This window comes from Parasteatoda tepidariorum, chromosome 5, assembly GCF_982258835.1.
Source record: "Parasteatoda tepidariorum strain Cologne lab strain chromosome 5, Ptep-v5.0, whole genome shotgun sequence".
Classification (NCBI taxonomy): domain Eukaryota; kingdom Metazoa; phylum Arthropoda; class Arachnida; order Araneae; family Theridiidae; genus Parasteatoda; species Parasteatoda tepidariorum.
Window position 1 is genome coordinate 21,155,711 of NC_141759.1, and position 23,229 is coordinate 21,178,939.

The following is a 23,229-nucleotide window of genomic DNA, read 5'->3' on the forward strand; positions in this document are numbered from 1 at the left end:
GTTTTAGAAGGCTCTCCACGAAAGAGCTTGGACAAAGTGGTGTTGCATATCAACTTTTAAATCATTTATATGTAGTAGTGTGAAAAACAAGTTTAAATGAATAAAAAATAATGCATTAAAACATTAGCTACCACAAGAAATTTTTTTTTCGAAAAAAAGTAGAAAAATGGCAACCCTGCATATGTAGGTTAGTGTGTGCTTATTACAAAATGCTACTTATGTGCTCTTTTCAATTTGAATTAGACATGATGTTTGTAATAAATAAGTGATAAAAAATTTTACGGCTTATGAGAACTTTTTAATGCAGAACTTTAAAAGGTTTTCAACAATGTTTTAAAAGTTGTGTTATTCCATGACTTAACCGTTTTAACACCAAACTTCAATATTTAGAACCATTCTCTTTTTCAAAGCGTTAAAAACTGGTAACTCAGTTCTTTCATTCTTATTTATATAATAATATTTATAAAACCTAAATAGTAAAATCCCATCTCACCCTGGTATTGTGGTTAGTGTCTGTTGTCAATTCCGAGAGCTATGCCAGGGGGGAGCTTCGGCTCCTGGCATTCTCACCCAGTCGGACAGACCAAGATTGTTACCCTGATCATCCAGGTTGGGGAATGACTGCCCTATCTTGCAAAAAAAAATCTCCCGTTCATAAATACAAAAGAGTTTTATCCTGACGGACATCACCCAGGCGATTTGGCCAGAATTCGGACTTTTGGAAAGTTCGAATTCTTGCTGGCAACCGAAAAAAAGGGGACACCAAACACCAGATGGCAGGAATCTGTGGAAAAAGATACTAAAACCAAGCGAATCAATGAATGAAGAAACCTAACGTCTATTCGAGCCCTACTCTTTCCTGTACTAGGTTGTCATGCTGATGGAAGAAGAAGAATGTGAACTAAAATATATTAATAATATGAAACTCTGTATTTGATGCTGAAATTGAAATCAAACACATTAAAGCCCACCTACCATGCTTTTTGTAACAATTTCATCTAGTGGTAGCTAAGATTATGTTTGAATGTATTATTCTTTATTTTGTAAATTTAATTTAAATTAATTTTCCACACCACTTGACGTAAATGCTTCTAACGCTAATATTAAATGCTACTTTTCTCTAGTTCTCTCAAAATCACTGATCCACTTATAACGTCAGCTTCAACAACTACAATATTGAAAGCTCCATCAAGAGTTTCCCCATGCTGACCGTCAACCAGCATCCAAAACTAAAGTCACACGTAGTTTAGAGCAAGCTGCTTCGTTTTATTTTCATTATTATAATTTATTCAAGCAAAGTGCTTGAATCCCCCTGACAGCTACCACATAGACTGCTAACCTGAATGAACTCATTCAATGACAAATACTGCATTATTAATGAAAAGCCACCACATGGTTTCTTACAATTAGAAATAGTCCGATTAGACTACCTAATAGGTAAACCAGCTAACGAAAGACTACTTAACTTAATAGATAAACCAGCTAATTAAAGAGTCAATTAGTTAAGAATCTTGTAAAAATAAGAAAGTGGTAGCAATTATATGTCTAAATTTTTTTTAAATTTATGAATGTCATCGGTTTGTCTTATTTACTTGTCAATCACCACAGATTCGATTCTCAAATATATATAATAAATTTCCCTCAATTACTTTTAAAATAGAATTTGGGTTCATGTGCACATCTGGTTCACTTTTTAAATAGTCTGCGCAGACTACTTATGAAAAACCGTGTGGAGGCTTTCTGATATAGGAGGTGATGCAAGTCAAGTCTAGTTCTCTCGGAGTGAATCATTTAAATTGTTAACAGAAGTTCTGAACTCTTTAGTTTGTAATTTACTACCACTATGTAAAATATTTCGCCAAAAGCGTAGTAGTTGGTAGCCCTTCAATCAGTAATTTTTGGTAATCCAATTAGTAGTTAACGGTAGGCAGTTTTGTGGGGAGCATGGGTGAAGGCCCTTATATAGCAAGACGGAAAAGAGAAAAGCCTGGTACGTAAAACATTTCATTCCAGCATTTTTTTCGAAAAAAATGAAATATCTGTAACTATCAAGATTTCTTTTATAATTCTGGCATATATATAAAACAGCTTCTTTTCCAAGATAAAGTAGATTTTGTTGAAAAATTTAAAAAAAGAATAAGTAAACTCCTCCCCAAAACTATGCTATAACTGAAATGGTTTTACTGCCAGCCTTTCCTCTTTTCCGTCTCGCTTTCGCCCCTGTTGGGGTGAGACCATCAGACAAAGCCAATTTTCATTTATCAAAAGATACAACTTTTATTTTTAAGTTAGCATGTTTTATATAATAGTCAATTAATGTTTAATTTTCGTAGTGGTAGTTACGCTATAGTTTCAATTTAATTTGTATTCAATTCTACTGATACTGTTTTCATAAAAACACTTATCCTGTGACTTAGAGTTGGTCCCTAAAACTTTAAGAAGTCACTGAAAAAAATTATACAAATATCGATTTTCTTTAAAATATTTTTAGAGTCACCAATACGAATCATTTGGCTAAGAAGATAGATCTGAAAGAAAAATATACACTGCCGAGTTTAAGCACCAGTAACCGATTAATAGGAATTATTGGAATTATAAGACAAGGAATTAAAAATAAACATCGTTCAGCCTTCCTTATGTTGAATATTGCCAAAGACTTCCACCGAGTCAGGCATAACGGTCTCATGAATGAACTCATTAAATCAAATTTCGCTAATGACTTAATACTTTTACTTCAAAAATATCTCTACATATATAGATATCAACAAAAACTTAAATTGGAATAATCAGATAGCAAAAACCTTTGGTATTTATAACAAATTAAAATGCTTGCTGAGAAAAAAAAATCTTAAAATTATATTTAAAAAAACAGTAGTTACATACCCTCCAACTGCTACGGAATTTCCGTAGTTTCAGAAATCTTCTTTTCAGACGGTAGCAAAATTAATGTCTTAATATTTAAAAAAATTTAATTTTAGCGTAACTTGTCCACTATTACTTATAAAAATGCAGGCCATATGGCTAGATTCTTAAGTTCTGATAAAAGTTTTATGAGAGATCCATTTGCTTTAAAAATTTCTACTTTGGTTCGCTACCACTAGAAAGAGTTATTTTCAAAATCTTCATAAGTTGGAGGGTATGTAGTTACATATAATCGTTATATGTACATATATTAGATAATAACATATGCATCGCCAACCTGAAGCAATTTAAATAAAACACAAATTTAAAAAACCTAATCCATTTCAGAATAAATTACTCAGAAGAATGAGTGATCTTTTTTATTTTATCAGAAACAAAGCCGTTGATAATGATTCAAATTAAACATCTTCACAGAAAGTCTGTCAATAAATACCCAATTCAACCAGAATGCTTTTAAATGTAAAACAGCTAATTACAATAAATATTTGAAGCAGAAATGCTCAGTGAAGATTCTAACATCCGACCCCTTGCTCACTTTTTAACAGACGACCCGATTTTATCTAAAAAGTTTGAATAATCCTTAATTCCTTGATTTTTATTTATACTAAAGGCCTTTTATAGGGCCATTTACTTCTATTTTTTTAACACCAGAACCGCTGCATTAGATTGATATATTAATTTTATAGGCGCTACAGTCGCATTTAATGGCGCTGCAATCATCTCACTTTAAACCAATCATATTCTGCATCTACTTAATGATTTTAAAAGTTAAAATTTTCTTCTTTCTTTCTAATTCATGATGTACGGCCGGGAAAGCCTGTTTGGTAGCGCACTGGGCCTATGTCCAAAAGATCGTGGGTTCGATCCCTGCAGATCGAAGACTCCCCGTGTAGTAAATGGTGATGGATGCACGTTAAATTTGTTGGATCACAAAGTCGTCTATATTCCCATAACAAATCATGCCTCTGGGGGTACTGATCCAGGAGTTTCCGTGTTTTCTGGATTGCGTTCAAAATTCCAAAGTTACGGATTTGAACATAAGTTGTTGTAAACCCAAAATTGGGTCGGTTGTTCAACGACTGTTATAAAATAAAATAAAATAAAATTCATGATCGAACTAAATCATGATTTACTACTATCAAAATGGAGAGGTATAAAGCTATTACGTTGCAGAGATGCCAACTGCTCCGGACACGCCAAAATAAATTTTAAAAAACGGTAAATAACTGCAAAGTAAATTTTGCAGATATGTGACAATTTTTTCTTGCTTTTTAAAAGGCATACCTGCCAGCTCTTCCGGTTTTTCCGGAAGATTTTAATTTTGTATTTAAAGTGGTACCGAAACTCATGTCATGTCATTAAAATTTTTGAATTATAATAATAATTATAAATGAGTTTGACCACCACTACGTTTAAATAATTACAACAGACATATAAAAGCATATTAATCAAAACGATAGCGATTAAAATATGCCAGAACAAAATCCTCAGGAAAATAACAAAAGCAAGACATCGCGACCTCAACCATGGGTGAAAGCCCTTATATAGCAAGACGGAAAAGAGAAAAACCTGGTACGTAAAACGTTTCATTTCAGCATTTTTTTTCGAAAAAAATGAAATATCTGTAACTATCAAGATTTCTTTTATAATTCTGGCATATATATAAAACTGATTCTTTTCCAAGATAAAGTAGATATTGTTGAAAAATTTAAAAAAAGAATAAGTAAACTCCTCCCCAAAACTAGCTATAACTGAAATGGTTTTACTACCAGCCTTTCCTCTTTTCCGTCTCGCTTTCACCCCTGACCTCAACTTAGATTTTTTAGATCATCATATTGCAAAGCTAAATTTCAGATTTTTTGAAAAAAAAAAAAAAAACAAATTGTGACAACGCAGGATTCAACGAATTTTTTACTTTTGAAAACTTAAGAGAAGAAATAAACCTCAGGCCGATGGCAGCTTACTTTTGAAGTGACGTAATTTTATCTAAAATTCAAAATATTTAAATTCCTTTTACTCCAATTGCATTCCAATTACCAGATAGAACCACCCTAAAGATCACAATTCAAGACGAATGGGAAAAAGGCCGCTAACGGCCCCAGGTGGTTAGATAAATATTGATGATGATGATGATGAAACGATAGCGAATTTTAACCTAGTCAAAATATAAATATATTTTTGAGTAAGGTTGATTTTCGGTAATTGTTTTACTACCACTTAGAAAATTCATTCTCAGAAAGAGAGAAAGTTGGCAGGTATGAAAAGGTATAGCATACCTGCCAACTTTCACTCTTTCTGAAAATGGATTTTCAGAGTGGTTGTAAAACAATAAACGAAAAACAATCTGACTCAAAAATATATTTATATTTTGATCCCGTTGAAATTATTATGCTTCCATATATTTATTGTAATTATTTATATGTAGTGGTGGTCAAACTCATTTATAATTATCATTATAATTCAAAAAGTTAATTGGAATAACCTGAGTATTGCTACCACTTTAAAAATGAAAATAAAATCTTCGGGAAAATCCGGAAGAGTTGGCAGGTATGGTATAGCATAAGTACTACTAACTAACTTATCAAAATGTTACAGAGCTCCTATCCAATTCAGGATATCTACTCTTTCATTTCAGTAGTACTAAAAGTGGAAAACTTAAAAACTACGAAGTATTTAGAAATAGTGGAGGATGAAAATCTATTAAATTGAATTTATTAAACCAAGAATCACGATTGATAAACTACCACTTTAAAATATATATTTGCTATCCGGAACAAGTTGACATCTCTGACGTTGCCTTAAACAATATGAGACTATGACACTTCCGAGTCTCTTAACCCCTTGGGGACGGGTGATTCAGAAAAGCATTCGTACAAAATCAGAATCAAGTTGTAATTAAATAAAAAACGGTAACTTAAATGCAGTCGTTGCTGATTTGACAGACTTACTTTGCTTTTACTTTAATTATTGTTAGTTTAATCACATATATAATCAATGTTAATTCAAAGTATAACTAAGTAGTTTTATTTTGAACAAAGTAATGGTGAATTAAATAAATCAAACAATCATAACTCCGCCCACAAATAAACTGCTAAAGAAATACTTTGATTACCAGTTTTATATTTTTACCCTGATTGATACTGTTTTATGCTGTCACATATTTGTGACAGTCGGCGCGAAAGGGTTAAAGACAAAAAGATTTATCTTCCACAGTTGATGGGAATTTATTACCACTATTTAAATTTTTAAAGGCTATGGGAACTATGGCTAAACACTTAAAAATATATAATAAACATATTTCCAAAAAATGATATTTACATATAGTTCCATTTTTGTAAATCAAACCTGTTGACTTCAAGTAGGAAAGTTAATACTTTTTAATAAAGAATAGTTTTATTTTTAAATTTGTATTTGATAAACTACCACTTCTGAAAAAAGAAAGATCTTATTAAAAAAAATTTATTTTAAAGAGTATTTATGAATTTTCAATTTTACATGTAATTTGAAATAAAGCATTTACCAGTGTCAAAATGAGCTGGTAGAAGCTATTTATTGTTAAATCAGGTTTTCTGTTAACTTACGAAATCGTCAGTTTTTAATAAGGAAAATACTGCAAAACAATTTTGCTATTTATTGCTTTTATCTTGGATAAACAAAGCATTTGTATAACCGCCAATTTGTACGATCGTTGAAAAAGAATTTTTAAGTGGCAGAAGAAGAACAATTCAGTTTTTAAGAATTATCTAAATGTATAACTATTGTGACATCTATAAGCAAATTAGACAACAAATAGATCTCACCGACGCATTTCTTTAAATTATTGATTCGTTATGGTAGTTTTTAAAAAAAATTTGAATCTTTAAATTTCAAGATTTAATACGCTAATAATACTACCACGAAGAAAATTATTTCTGAACGGCCGTATACGTCGTTAGCTATACATTTGCATACCCTGACCATTTTACTCGTGTCTTTCGAGTGAGTCGTACGTATTTCATTCTCTCGCAATTATCAACGTAGCTTTGTTTACAAAGTGAAAGTGAAGATAAAGTGGGCGTTTTCGCCGAAAGATTTATGAAATAGTGTTTGTGTTAATCTTCGATATCAACATGTGAATTAAAAAGGAAACAGCATTTATTATTATTTCATCGCAATTATCAACGTAGTATTGTTTACAAAGTGAAAGTGAAGATAAAGTGGGCGTTTCGCCGAAGGATATATTAAATAGTGTTTGTGTTTATTGTGACAACAACATGTGAATAGAAGCAACAATTATCGTTATTTCATAGTGCAAGTGCAACTCTTATAATTTCACCTTTGATTTCATATGATTTATTGCAACAGTTAGTGCGAAAGTTATTTTTATTTTTCACCCATCGCAGAGTTTGTGATAGCTAAAACAGCCCAAAATATTTTGTGCATTCATTCACTTCATAATAGCATCAACTCATCTGGAATAACATCAACTACATCAGGTAGATGAAAAAACTTTATTTTATTTTCATACTACATTTATTTTTCCTGCAAAACAGATAATTCAAAGTGTGCAAGAATGGCGGACTGCAACAGTGAACAGCCCCCTTGGGTCACCAACCTGCTCAATACCTTCCAGGGAACGAACAACAATTTGAATCAACTACTATTAGAAATCCAACAGCTAAAAGAAACAGTTGCTAATCTACAAAAAGAGAATGAAACTCTTCGAAATGCAAACAAACACCTGCAAAAAATGTCTAAACAGTATACGGAAGCACCAATCCTGATACCGGAAACTGCAACAACAGAAACATCACCAAAAAAGCAGAATAAGAAAAAGACAGGTGCAAAAAACAAAAATGAACAGAAGCAACTCAACATCAACAAACCGATAGAAAACCAAAATGCAGTACAGAAAAGAATTAGATCCCATAGCTCCGACGATGAAGAACAAACAACAACGAAGAAACAAACAAAACTGAAAAACTCCGCTAAACCACAAGAAGGCAACACTTCACCGAAACCATCCACAAGTTACCTCCCACCGGCAAACGTCAGTAATAAGGCAAGAAACAACGCCTGCGGACCTGTGAGAAACGGCCGCGAAGATGATAGTTACGTCACAGATACGGAGGAGATGGATGATGGAGAAGAATTTGTGTTTCAAAAACGGACGCGTGCCGGATTACCACCGATCATAGTTAAAGACCCTAAAATCACATGGACAGAGCTAAAGCAAACCCTACAGAAAGAAAATATAACAGGTTTTGAAGGAAAGTACACCGGAGACGCTCTCAAGCTACACTTTATTGAAATCGAAAATAGAAGAAAAGCAATCAAAATACTGGATCAACTTGAAGTACAATATCACACATTCCAACTCAACACAGAAAGATCACTCAAAGTAGTAATAAAAAGCATCCCGACCGACATTACAGCAGAACAGGTTAAACTAAATTTAGAACAATATGGCTACTACGCGAAAAATGTCAAGCAGATGAAGAGATATACTGAAGATGGGCAAAAAAACCTACCACTCCACATAATCACCCTAGAAAAAACAGAGTCCAATAAATCAATATTTCATATGACACGCTTCATGGATCTCGTCGTGACTGTTACAAGCTACAGAGGACGCCGGGATTACACTCAGTGCCACAGGTGCCAGCAATTCAATCATGTGCAGGCATCCTGTCGGCACACACCAAAATGCTTAAAATGTGGACAAGAACACTTGACTTACCTTTGCAAGAAAACAAGGGAAACCGCAGCAACCTGCGCCAACTGTGGCGGTCCACATCCGGCCAACTTTAAACAATGCTCTAAACATCCAATCAACCAAACAACCCGACGTAAAAATAACTCACCAACATTTTCTCCAAGCAACAACCAGTTTACCACATATGCAGATAAGCTAAAAACAATCAATCAAACACCCAACACAGATATAATTAATGAAGCAAGATCAATACTAGCAGAATTAAAGTCCTTTGTAGAATTTGTACAGAACGACGGGGGCATGAAAATTTTCAAAGCATTTTTAACACATTCAGCAAACATCATGGAAAAACAACAAGCACAAGAAGACACAGAAGAAGAAGAGTATTAGAACAACAACCAAGCCATCTCTCAACCTCATAACTTGGAATGCTAACGGGATCATCAACAAACAACATGAATTCAAAAACTTCATCACCGAATTTAACCCAGACATCATCGTAATAACAGAAACTCATCTAAATCCAACAATCAATCTTACAATAGCCAACTACAGAGTGCATAGATGCGACAGAAATTATAGAGGAGGAGGAGTTGCTCTACTAGCAAAAAATAGCCTAACAACCACTACCTTTAATCAAACCACTGACAGAGGCTATGAGCAAATATCCATATTACTAAATCACCAAAATCAAAACATCAAAATTACAGGAATCTACAACTCGCCACAAAATCAGCTAACAGATCAAGACATCCAACTTCTCTTCCCACCAAACACACCAACAATAGTCGTAGGAGATTTAAACAGCAAACATACTATATGGGGCTGCAACACCACCAACAACAACGGATCCCACCTAAGAAAGCTAGTTCTGGATAACAACCTAACTGTCATAGCACCAACCAGCCCAACACATATATCCGCCAACAGCTCCGACATTCTGAACTTCGCCATAACCAACCTGCAAATACCCATAGTGGCCTACACACTCAACCAGCTCTCTTCCGACCATCTACCAGTACAACTATCAATAGGACTATCCACGCAGCATAATATCAAACCAAAACTTAAAACAGACTGGAAAATCTACCAAAGAATACTTGCAGCAGACACAAGCAACTTGCCCAACCTGGAAGACGAGCCCACCATAGAAAACCATATCCAACAACTCCAACAAGAAATAAATAAAGCATATGAAACAGCAACCACCGAAATAAGTAAAATCGCGCACCACTACAAACTACCAATACAAATCAAGAATATCATCAGACTAAGAAATCACTATAGAAAAACATTCCAAAGAACTGCAGACCCCATATATCTAAATGAAACGAAACAACTAAATAAGCAAATCAAAAAACAAAGCAAAGAATTTAAAAATCAACTATGGAGAAACAAGCTCGCCTCTCTATGCACTTCTGATCAATCAATATGGAAATTAGCAAAAACCTTCAGGACCGAACCACAAATAAGCAGACCAATCAAAGGACCGACTACACTCATCTACGACACAAAAGAAAAAGCCGAAGTATTTGCCGATTCCTTACAAACCCAATTCTCCCCTAATACAGATGCAGATATGAACCACCATAATACAATAGTAGAAGAAGTAAACAAATTTCACGAAGAACACCCCAACAGCGAATCTATTGAACCAACGGACAATAACGAAATCCTAAATATCACACGAAGACTAAAAAACAGAAAAGCCCCAGGAGAGGAAGGAATAACAAACTTGATGATTAAACTACTACCACATAACTATATTAGCAAAATTACAAATATTGTAAACAGCTGTCTTTCACTCAACTATTATCCCACAATATGGAAAAATGCAATAGTCATCCTGTTTCTGAAGAAAAACAAAAACCCAAGCTGCCCTGAAAGCTACCGTCCGATAAGCCTTTTAAGCATAATAGGAAAAATTTTCGAAAAAATTATCTATAACAGAATTAAACCCCACCTAAATATACTACCAGATGAACAATATGGATTCAGAGAAAAACTAGATACCACCAAACAGCTACTCAGAATTATAGACTACACAGGCAGAGCACTAATTAATAAAGAAGCCATAATTTTTCTAATGATTGATATCTCCAAAGCCTTCGACAAGGTCTGGCACACCGGCATAACATTTAAATTAATGCAACTCAACTTCCCCCCTGGAATCATAAAACTTCTCTCATGTTACCTAAGCAATAGAACATTCCAAGTCAGCCTCCAAAACCTCAAATCATCAAAAAGAAACATCACAGCGGGAGTTCCTCAGGGCAGCATACTGGGTCCGATACTCTACATACTATACACACATGATTTCCCAATAAATAAAGAAGATTATAATAGCATAACAGCATACTACGCAGACGACACAGGAATCATCATTAAATCACGCAACCCAAATCTAGCGCTCATCAAACTGCAGGAACAACTAATAGAAATAGAAAACTGGTGCCTAAAATGGAAAACAGCTGTTAATGCAGATAAATCACAAATCCTGATAATACAGAAAAGAAGAAAGAAAATCCAGCAAAACTGCAAACCGAAATTATTCAATACACCAATACCAATAGTCAAAAAAGCGACATATCTCGGTCTAATAATAAATAATAAACTCTCCTGGGCAGATCACGTTAAACACATCACACAGAAAGCAATAGCAGCAACAAACAGTATCCAGCCACTTATCTATAATCCAAATGTCTCCTTACTAAACCGCAAACTACTATATACCAGCATGATAAGACCGATTTTAACATATGCATCACCGGCCTGGGCAACAATACCAAATCACCTAATGAAAAAACTAAATCAGTGCCAAAATAAAATCCTAAGAAAAATCACCCGCGCCCGTTGGTTCATTAGAAACAAAAATATTCACATCGACCTCAAAATTCCTACCTTATCAGAATTCATCAATAAACTAAATGCCGATTTTTACAGAAAAGCAGAAAAATGCAAAGCAGCAAATTTTAATCAAAACCTCTCATATGAAAACTACAGCAAAGATTCTCGCCTCCGACCAATAGCAGCTTTTTACACTTCCGATGCATCTTTTCATCATCATCAACGAAAATAAAATCAAGCAAACTATAGCCGAACGGATAGAACACCCGACTACCACCACAAAGATCGCTGGTTCTACCCCAACAGATGTCACTTTTTCCAAACAGCTTCAGAATCATCCTGTCTTCCAAAATTACAGCAGAATCATCGCAGTGAATAAAATCATCGACGTCAGAAAAAATCACCAACATCCTTAAAGCAACCTGAACTTCATCAACCATAGCCATTCTGCAGCTCATCCAAATCATCTGTGAAAAATCAAAAATATAAACTATGAACTCTATAGAACACTAAAAATAATATAATATAATAAATCAATAGAAATATCCTGCTACAAATTATATCACTATGTAAATAAAAATCACAATCATAATTTCACATAATGTAAATAATCAATTTTTAATATCTATGTTAATTTCTCTCTTTTTTTATTTTTATCATTGCATACCATAATGTTGCAAAATCAAAATGTTTTCACACAATGTTTTTAATTCATGATGTATGGGATAGGGGCCGCTGCGCGGCCCAGGTACCCAATTTTCTGTTAATAAATGAAATGAAATTTGCATACCCTCCAACTGCTACGGAATTTCCGTAGTTTCAGAAATCTTCTTTTCTGACTGTAGCAAAATTAATGTCTTAATATTTAAAAAAAAATAATTTTAGCGTAACTTGTCCACTATTACTTATAAAAGTGCAGGCCATATGGCTAGATTCTTAAGTTCTGATAAAAGTTTTATGAGAGATCCATTTGCTTTAAAAATTTCTACTTTGGTTCGCTACTGAGTCAAAATTTTAATAGCGGTAACACCCAAAATTTGATATCATAATTTTTGCATTTTTTGTTGTTTTTTAAGAAGTAAATATTATACAAAACAGTAGCCCGAAACGTTTTTTTTTAATTTAATTTATTTTACAAGATATTAACAATTAAATTTTAAAGCTCTTTTTAATTAAAAAATAAATATCTAAGGATAGAATGAATGGATTTTAAAAAAATGTATCTCATTTTAAGCGGAAATAATTAGAGATTTTGATAAAATAATTATAATAAAACAAATGTTTAAAAAATTTAATTTTTATTACAAAATTAAGTTGTAAAATGAAAAACAAAAATGATGTTAATATCGTACAAAGTTCAAACAAAGCCCATTTTAAAGTAAATTTTATTCTGAACAAAATGAATTTTCAAGAAAAAATGGATCGCAATTCCATAAAAAGTTATAGCTTTTTTTTGCGAAACGCTGCACCGCGGCGCGCTCTGTGGTCAGCGTTGATTACCTCATGCGCTGCGCGTTTTTTCATGTTTATACTCGAATTGTAACGAGCGTTTGTTAAGGTAAATCGGAGTGCTGATCTACGTGATAATAATTATCAAATAAGGTAAGTTTCAATTGTTATTTAACTTAGTAATATCAACTTTAATAATTATTATAGTTTTTCTAAACATAAAATTACATTTCTAAGAAATTAATTCTAAGAATTTGATTTGCATATTTATCACGAAATTTAATAATAAACTTACAGATAAAATCAAGAAATGATGAACTATTGCTGCAACCCGCAGAACAAATTAAAACATCGTAGTGTCTACAAAACTGTTAAGCTTGTGACAAAAAATTGGAGTTTCGGTATTTTCAAATTTAATAAATCAATTCATATGTGATTCTTGTCGTCGGACAGTTCTCGGATGGAGCTTCGTCACAGTATAAAAACAAGAATAGTTTCATGAACTTACTCAATCATAAAAATGATTTTAATATCGATGCAGAATGACACTTTTTTGTCACTTCTCATGGCAAAGGGGCATGCGATGGTATTGGTGGGACGGTGAAGAGGGAAGCAAGAAAGAGTAGTTTGCAAACACAAAATATAACAACACCTAAAGAATTGTTCGATTGGGCATGTAAATTTTTCGATAATAGTCAGTTTGACTTCTGCACAAAAACTGAACATGAGAATGAAAAAAAAATTGGAAACAAGGTTTAAAAAAGCTTCAACAATTAATGGAACTAGAGAATACCATACTTATTTAGTTGAAAATTTTGAAACTCTCAAATGTAAAATATATTCTTCTAGTTCCAAGTTTGAACTTAAAAAATTATGTAAATAAATTATAAATAACTAATATTCATAATATTATTCACCTTAAATTATAAATTATATATTTATTATTTAATATAATGTTTGTTATTTTGTGAAACTTTAGTTGAGGTTTTTAAATCCCCTCCAAATTAACCGATACAGCGCAAGTGAGCGATCAGTGGAGTGGAGTGGCAGAGCGCGCGGCGGTGCAGCGTTTCGCGAAAAAAGCTATAACTTTTTTTGGAATTGCGATCCATTTTTTCTTGAAAAGCCCTTTTGTTCAGAATAAAATTTACTTTAAAATGGGTTTTGTTTGAACTTTGTGCAACATTAACAACATTTTTGTTTTTCATTTTACAACTAAATTTTGCAATAAAAATTAAATTTTTTAAACATTTGTTTTATTATAATTATTTTATCAAAAACTTCAATTATTTTCGCTTAAAATGAGATACATTTTTTTAAAATCCATTCATTCTATCCTTAGATATTTATTTTTTAATTAAAAAGATCTTAAAAAATTAATTGTTAGTATCTTGTAAAATAAATTAAATAAAAAAAATTCGTTTTGGGCTATTGTTTTGTATAATATATACTTTTTAAAAAACAACAAAAAATTTAAAAATTATGATATCAAATTTTGGGTGTTACCGCTATTAAAATTTTGACTCTAAGAAAGAATTATTTTCAAAATCCTCATAAGTTGAAGTGTATGCATTTGTATCCACCTGTATTTGTCCAAAATGTAAGAATCCACGATCTAAAAAATGTATTCTCATTCTTTAACACGTTCACGTCGGGGTGACTCACCGGTGGGTCGAGCTAGATTGTCTCATCGGGCGGCGCCCCGGAGTAAACACTGGTAACAAATAAATTTCCTTTTTTTAGTTTTTTTCCGGGAATAATAAAAATCCATAACTACCAATTGTTTTTAACAGATGCAATTTTTATATTGAATTGCTTCTTCGGCTTGAAAATTTCCTTACAGTGAATTGTTATTGTTGAGAGTACATTAACTCCTCCTGAATATTATCTAATATTGAAATAGTTCTTCTACCAGTATTTTATCTTTTCCGTCCAGCTTTCAGGCGCAACACCCGGCTTGAACGTGTTAAAACCTAACTGGTAGCTAAAGGATTAAAATGTTTACTACCGTTTTATTTATAATCTTACTTATCTCATTATTGCAAAATTCGGAGTTCTGTAGATAAATGGTTAACTCATTATTGCTCAGCCGTTTAAAGTGGTCCTCATATGATAGAAATACATCAGAAAAACATGTAAATACCTATCTGTATGCATCAAATGGATATTTGCCATATCAAATGGATAATATATACTGTATCTGTCATTTATAGCTTCAAAAAAGTACTATGCTTTGATTTTACACGCATGGGTTAAGTGACTATGCAACCATGAACACTTTTCAAGAAGAAAAAGACAACGAACTAATTTGTTCCCATCTTGAAATTTGGCTCAGATAAATACGAAAGTCGTGATCTCCATAACGTATAGGTTACAGTTAACCGTTCGTGGGGTGAAATTTAAATATAGGAAAATTGAGCCTAAAAAAGCCGAGAGAATTTGTGTGAGAGAAAATTATATGCCTATCAACAATCAAGCGAAAAATGTAAAAATAATAAACACCGTCTAGCACAAAGTATTCAAACAACAAATGAACCTCGCAAAGACTCCGCTACGCTACTTGGGGTGATAAAAATTTGCAAAAACAGAGAATAAGGCAGTGGTTTTTAATAATTTTCATCTAGTTGAAAAATACCTCCAAATTGGCAATTTTTAACAAGTTTAATAACTTTCAAGGTATTTAAGTTATTTGTCTGTTCTAAATCCCATATAATTTTTCATGGCGAGATTATGTATAGTTTAAAATATTCGTATTGCTTAAGGCATTACAAATTGCCCTGTAATTGTTTGACTAAAAAAATATGTCTTTCTCAGGACCAACCGATCTTGTTCAAGTTTTTTTTTTTTTTTTTGTAATGTAAAATTACATTCGTTAAAGTGACATAAAAGATTCCATACCTTAAAATTTATAATTCTTTTCGAATATTAATCAATAAAATAATAAATATTCCATAAACATTATTTTTTGCCTGGGATTACCTTAGGTTAAACGAATTTTTTAATTGTGTGCAAAAATGTTCCAATTCGCTTTTCCAGTTCTCGAGATAAGGCGAAAGACGCAAGAAAAATTTTTTTTAAGGGGTCCAAATTTTCGATCGCTCTCCTAACTAAACTATAGTGACCATATTTCCCACAATGCGTTTAGCGGATCAAAAATCCAAACCCGTTAAAAAAAAAAGGCATGTTTATTCGGCAAAAATACGTCTTTGTGTCTGATTTTGTAACTTAAAATATTGTCGGCACTACTTAATTAGCATACTTGAGATCACCTCTTCGAACCATTAGGATTGAGTCCTAAAACATGAAGATCCAATCGTTAGATCAAAAATTAAAGATCCGTTTGTTTTTTGCGCAGTGCACGTTAAAATTATTTAACACGTTCACGCCGGGAAAAGAGAAAATACTGGTAAAAGAACTATTTCAATATTAAATAATATTTGGGAGGATTTAATCTATTCTCAACAATAACAATTAACTGTAAGGAAATTTATCACGGCGAAGAAGCAATTCAATATGAAAATTGCATCCGTTAAAAACAATTGGTAGTTATGGATTTTTATTATTCCCAGAAAAAAACAAAAAAAATGGAATTTATTGTTACCAGTTTTTACTCCGGTGCGCTGCCAAGATGAGACAATCTAGCCTGACCCACCGGTGGGTCACCCCGGCGTGAACGTGTTAAAAGTAGCGGCCGTCAAATTCATTTTAAGTCAAATTAATCAAAACAACATTCAAGTTTGAATGCATAAAAGCGGCTACCGGGTAAATTGTAAAAAATAAAATCTTCCGTATGATCCGGAAGTATTGACAGACGTGCGTTATTACCAATACCATGGGTGAAAGCCCTTATATAGCAAGACGGAAAAGAGAAAAACCTGGTACGTAAAACATTTCATTCCAGCATTTTTTTCGTAAAAAAATGAAATATCTGTAACTATCAAGATTTCTTTTATAATTCTGGCATATATATAAAACTGCTTCTTTTCCAAGATAAAGTAGATATTGTTGAAAAATTTAAAAAAAGAATAAGTAAACTCCTCCCCAAAACTAGCTATAACTGAAATGGTTTTACTACCAGCCTTTCCTCTTTTCCGTCTCGCTTTCACCCCTGACCAATACAGCTACTAGAAATATTATTTTCTTAAACTATATATAAATTCCGTAGTATTTTATTGGTATGCAGGAAATACAAAAAAAAATGTTCGTAACTAACAAGATACTCTAAATAGCAAGTAAATCCTCATAAAATGACCTCGTTCAAACAAATCATATTCAGAATCGACTTAATGGTTCAAAAGGTCAAAATTTTCTTCTTTCTTTCTAATTCATGATGTACGTCTGGGATAGCCTGGTTGGTAGAGCACTGGGTCCACGTCCCAGAGATCGAGGGTTCTATCCCTGCAGATCGTAGACTCACCGTGTAGTGAATGGTGATTGATGCGCGTTAAATATATTGGGTCACAAAGTCCTCTATATTTCCATGACAAATCATGCCGCTGGGGGTACTGATCCAGGAGTTTCCGTGTCTTCTGGATTGCGTTCAAAATTACAAGGTTACGGAGTTGAACATAAGTTGTTGTAAACCCTAAATTGGGTTGGTTGTTCAACGACGGTTACAAAATAAAATTCATGATCGAACTAAATCATGATTTACTACTATCAAAATGGAGAGCTAAAAAGCGTTGCCTGAAACAATATGAGACTATGACTCGAACAACTATGAGACTATGACACTGCCGAGTCTCTTAAAGACAAAAGAATTATCTTCCAGAGTTAATGGGAATTTGTTAACACTATTGAAATTTTTAAAGCCTATGGGAACCATGACTAAACACTTAAAAATATATAATAAGCATACTATTTCCAAAAAATAATATTTACATATATCTCCATTTTTGTAAATCAAACCTGTTGACTACAAGTAAGAAAGTTAATACCAGTAATTTTATTTATAAGCTAGTAATTTATAAACTACCACTTATGAAAGATTTATTTCATTTTAGTTGCATACTTAAGTGGATTTTTTGAAAAGACCATATATTGTGACACCGCAGGATTCAACGAAATTTTTACTTTCGAAAACTTAGGAGAAGACATAAACCTCAGGCCGATTGCAGCTCATTTTTGTAGTGACATAATTTTAACTAAAATACAAAATATTTGATTTCCTTTTATTCCAATTACCAGAAAGAACCACCTTAAAGATTAAATACAAGATGAATTGGAAAAAGGCCGCTAACGGCCCCAGGCGCCCAGTTATATTTCGATGATGATGATGATGCATACTTAAGTGACAAAATTATAATAATGATAATTAAATTAAAGCATTTACCAGCTGGTAGAAGCTACTTTCTATTAATCAAGTTTTTTAATAACTTATGAAGTTGTCCTTTTTTTAAAAAAGAAAAGACTGGTAAACTATTTTGTTATTTATTGCTTTTAGCAAGCATTTAAACAAAGCATTTGTATAACTGCCAATTTGTACGGTAGTTGAAAAATATTCTTTAAGTTCTTCTTAATATTCTTTAAGTTAAGTAAGTGAAAAATATTCTTAATGGTTCTTTGAAAAATATTCTTATTCTTAAAACAACAACTAAGTTTTTAAGAATTATCTAAATCTAGATGTCATAATAGTTATGCTTTTAGCATAACTATTATAACATCTATAAGCATATTTGACAACAAATACATCTCAGCGACCTATTGCTTTAAATTATTGATTCGTTATGTAAATATTAAAAAAAAATTTGAAACTTTAAACTTCAAGATTTAATACGCCAAAACGCTAATAATACTACCACAAAGAAAATTATTTCTGAACTGCCGTATACGTCGGTATCTATACATTTGTATCCACCTAAAAATGTAAGTTCGTTCCTTGTAGTGGAACTGAGCTTCTGAGGAATTACGGTCCTTTTCCCATTCATCCTGAAATTAGACTAAGAAACATACATGACTAAAATTAAAGTTTGGGGAGAAACAAGTAGTCCGCGCAGACTATTTAAAAAGTGAACCAGTTGTGCGCGTGAACCCAAAACCTTTTATAAAAGTAATTGAGAGAAATTTATCACATCTATTTGAGAATTCCATCTGTAGTGGTTGACAAGTGAATAAGGCAAATCAATAATATTCATAAGTAAAACAAATTTTTTGTCATATATTTGCTACCACTTTTTTAATATAATTAGATTTTGTATTAAATGACTCATTGAGGTAGTGGATATTCTTCATAATGGTCTGATCGGACTACCGATAAAAAACCATGTGGAGGCTTTCAGTTATAGGAGGCGTCATATGATAGACATGCATCAGAAAAACATGTAAATACCTATCTATATGCATCAAATGGATATTTACCATATCAAATGGATACTGCATCTGTCATTTATAGCTTTAAAAAAGTGCAATGTTTTGATTTCACACACATGGGTTAAGTAACTGTTTAACCATGAACACTTTTCAATAAGAAAAAGACTGTGAACTAATTTGTTCCCACCTTGAAATTTGGCTCGGATAAACACGAAAGTCGTGATCTCCATAACGTATAGGTTACAGTTAACCGTTCGCGGGGATGAATTAAAATATAGAAAAATTCAGCCTAAAAAAGCCGAGAAAATTTGTATGAGATAGAATTACATGCCTATCAACAATCAAGAGATTAACATTGTTTACATTTTTCAAGATAAAAAGTAGTTTATTAAAAACCGCGTTGTTTAAGGGATTAAAACTTAAAATTGTTGTGATTCATATTATCAACAAAAGTAAGTCATACAGTTTTATCCCACCGAACTTGAAGGGCTTAAAGTAATAAATAGGGTTATTATTAATAATAACCGGTGATTATTAATAATAACTATGCTTTTTTGGCGAATGTGATAAATTATGCTCATCAATCACATCAACATCACATTACTAACTGGCAATGCAGTTTTTTCTTTCTGATTAATTCAGCATGATTTACTTAAACTTGAACTTTAGCAAAATTTTTATGCGTCTATGTGCTGTGATAATTAATCTGTCATTGCAGCGATTGGGAGAATTTAAGAAATAAAACACTAATTGAAATACAGATTTTTACTTGTGTTTTAATTTAAAATAATAGATTTGAAAGTTCTATTTGATTACGATTAAAAAATTAACTACACTCAATAACAAAAAAATCGACGCACCAAGAAACAATCATCCGATTGCTTTGAAATTTCGTATGCATGAATGTTTTGAACAGATATGCAAATGATTAAAATTTGGTGTCCAATGAACGAATAGTTTGATCTCTGGCGCATCGGAACTGCGCATCCAGGAGACGTAATAAGGAGCAGTTCTTCAACGGTTGTTAAAACTTTCGGTTTGATTGCTATTCAGATTACCTTTCAACAACTTAAAAAATGCCTCGCTGCAAGATTCGCGCTCATTACGAGCAACTTTCAGAGTTCGACAGAGGTCGTATCATTGTAGTGAAAGAGGCCGGTTGGACAAATCGGAGAATCGCTCGTCATTTGAGTCGAAGCAATGCAGCGATTCGAAGATGCTGGCAAGGATGGGTGGAAAATGGCTGAGTTAAGCGTCAGGATGGTATCGGTCGACCTAGGGCTACAACAGAGCGTGAGAACAGAGAGATTGTCCGAGTAGCTGTCACAGCGCCTTCTTCATCTCTATCAATCATCAGACGTTCAACCTAAACACCAGTGTCCACCATGACCATTCACAGACGGTTGAGAGGGCGAAATCTACACTCGCGGTGACCGTTACGACACCTGCCACTCACGCCTGCACACTGCCGAGCCAGATTACAGTGGTGCATGGCTCGATCAGGCTGGAATGATGCCGACAGGGGACGTATAGTCTTTAGCGACAAATCCCGCTTCCAACTGTGTCCTGACGATCATCGAAGACGTGTTTGGAGACGCACAGGGCAGAGGAGGGATCCTGCCTTCACTATTGCACGCCACACTGGCCCTCAACAAGACATTATGGTCTGGGGTGCCATTTCCTTTGACCGCCGGACCCCTTTGTTCGTCATTAGAGGTACACTTACTGCACAGCGGAACGTCGACGACATCCTAAAACCTGTTTTGCTACCGTTCCTTTTGCAGCGCCCTGGGCTGATTTTTCAGCAGGACAATGCCAGACCACATACGGCAGTGTTGCTATGAACTGTCTGCAAGCTTGTCAAACTCTTCCGTGGCCTGCCAGATCACCAGATCGTGTCTGGTGATCTGGCATCGAGCGTGTCTGGGATATGATGGGAAGGCGATTGCATCTGGCACGGAATGTTGATTACCTCGTTCGACAATTGGATCGAATTTGGCAGGAAATACCGCAAGAGACCATCCGGGAGCTTTATCGGTCTATTCCACGCCGTGTGGCAGCTTGTATCCAGGCTAGAGGCGGGTCAACCCCTTATTGAACTTGTTACTGTAACTCTGCAATAAATTATTCAATTGATCTGAAATTTTAATCATTTACTATTCTGTAAATTGTCTTCCTACCCACCAATTTTCGTTTCAATCGGACAGCTCCTTCTTGGTGCGTCACATTTTTTGTTATAGAGTGTATTTTATGGAATAAGATAATTTTTAACACGTTTACAGATATTGCTAGTTTTTTAAAAGGTTTAACATAACATATCTGAAAAGAAAAGTGGTGAATTATATAAACCTGCGAATTGTTTAGAAATAGTGGTGGATAAAAATCTACTAAATTGAATTTATTAAACCAAGAATCTTAATTAATAAACTACCACTTTAAAATATTTATTCGCTGTCCGGAGCAAGTTGGCATCTCTGTGTATATAAATAAAACTATTTTTGTGTGTTCTATATTGCATTCATTTCTTCAAACCAATTTAGTTACGATAATAATATAAAAAAAATTAAAATTTACTGGCATTGTGTGTTTTTAATAATTTTTGCTTCGCCGGCCACCGGTGATCCCCATGGCGCTACAAACAAACCTCAGTGTCCGTCACCGGTGACCCCAGGGCATTCTACATGTTAATAATCAGTGTTTATTAATTTAATAATCTGATAAATCAGGAGAAGAGAGTATTATTGCCTGGTTTAACTTATACTTAACATATCATTAAGGTGCCACTGCCCAGTATAACTTACGTTGATGACTTTTTAAGATTAAGTGCCAGCGCTCGGAACACATTTGTCCGATATATCACTACTTTCAGGCATAGCTGCCAACTCTTCCGGTTTTCCCGGAAGACTTTAATTTTGTATTTAAAGTGGTAAAGAAACTCATATCATGCCATCAAAATTTTTGAATTATAATAATAATTATAAATGATTTTGACCACTACTACATATAAATAATTACAAAAAATATATAAAAGCATACTAATCTTAACGATAGCGAATTTTGACCTACTCAAAATATAAATATATTTTTGAGGAAGATTGTTTTTCGGTAATTGTTTTACTACCACTTGGAAAATTCATTCTCAGAAAGAGTGAAAGTTGGCAGGTATGCTTTCAGGTTTTTATGGTTAAGGGTCACAGCCCGGTACACAATTGCCTGGTAGAATCTGACACTGTTTTCTTTTTTAATGTTAAGTACCACAACCCGGTGCCTGTTTGCTCAGTGCGCGTTTTAGTGATGATTATTTTTAGGTCACATTTCTCTACCCTGTATACATTTGCTTGGCATACCTAACACTGTTTTTTTAAGGTTAAGAACAACAGTATGGCACGGTTTTGCTCAGTATACGCTATACACTGTTTTTTTAGGTAAAGTGTCACTCTCCGGTGTACCCTATTTTGATTAGTTTCTTAAAAAAATGTAAAAATACTAAGCACCGTCTAGCGCAAACTATTCAAACAACAAATGAACAACGAAAACAAGGAGCGGATGTCAGTATTCAGAGTAAACAAGTAACTTGGTAAATGTGATAAAATTTAAAAGATAATCACTTTCACCGACTTATTTGGTTATTATTACTGACTTACTTATTATATTATTATAACCGGTGGTTATTTATAATAACCGATTAGTTCCACTGATCGTAGCATACAAAGTGCAGCAAAAAAGAAAACGACAAACAATTTTTAGTATAATTTTATTAAAAATAAATAAATTAAAAAGTACAAATAATAATAAAAGTTGTTTTATACAAATAAATAAATTTTATTGGTTTGAACGTGACCGCCTTTTGCAAGCGATGCAGAGGCGACTAAAGAAGACGGAAATGTTAAGATGGGCCGCAAGTCAGCACTGAGAGAAATTCCTTTAAGCTAATGAGAAGCTTATTACCATCCAAAAAGCTCACATATCTCTGAATGATATTTTCTGGTCTGTAGACGCTCCAAGCA

At 33.4% G+C, this 23,229-nt stretch overlaps 1 protein-coding gene across 1 annotated transcript in view; it reads left to right on the forward strand.

Annotated features, from left to right (window-relative positions):
• Positions 1-23,229, forward strand: part of LOC107444752 (monocarboxylate transporter 10) — a 274,874-nt gene that overhangs the window by 238,089 nt on the left and 13,556 nt on the right. The gene's annotated exons all lie outside the window — the stretch shown is intronic.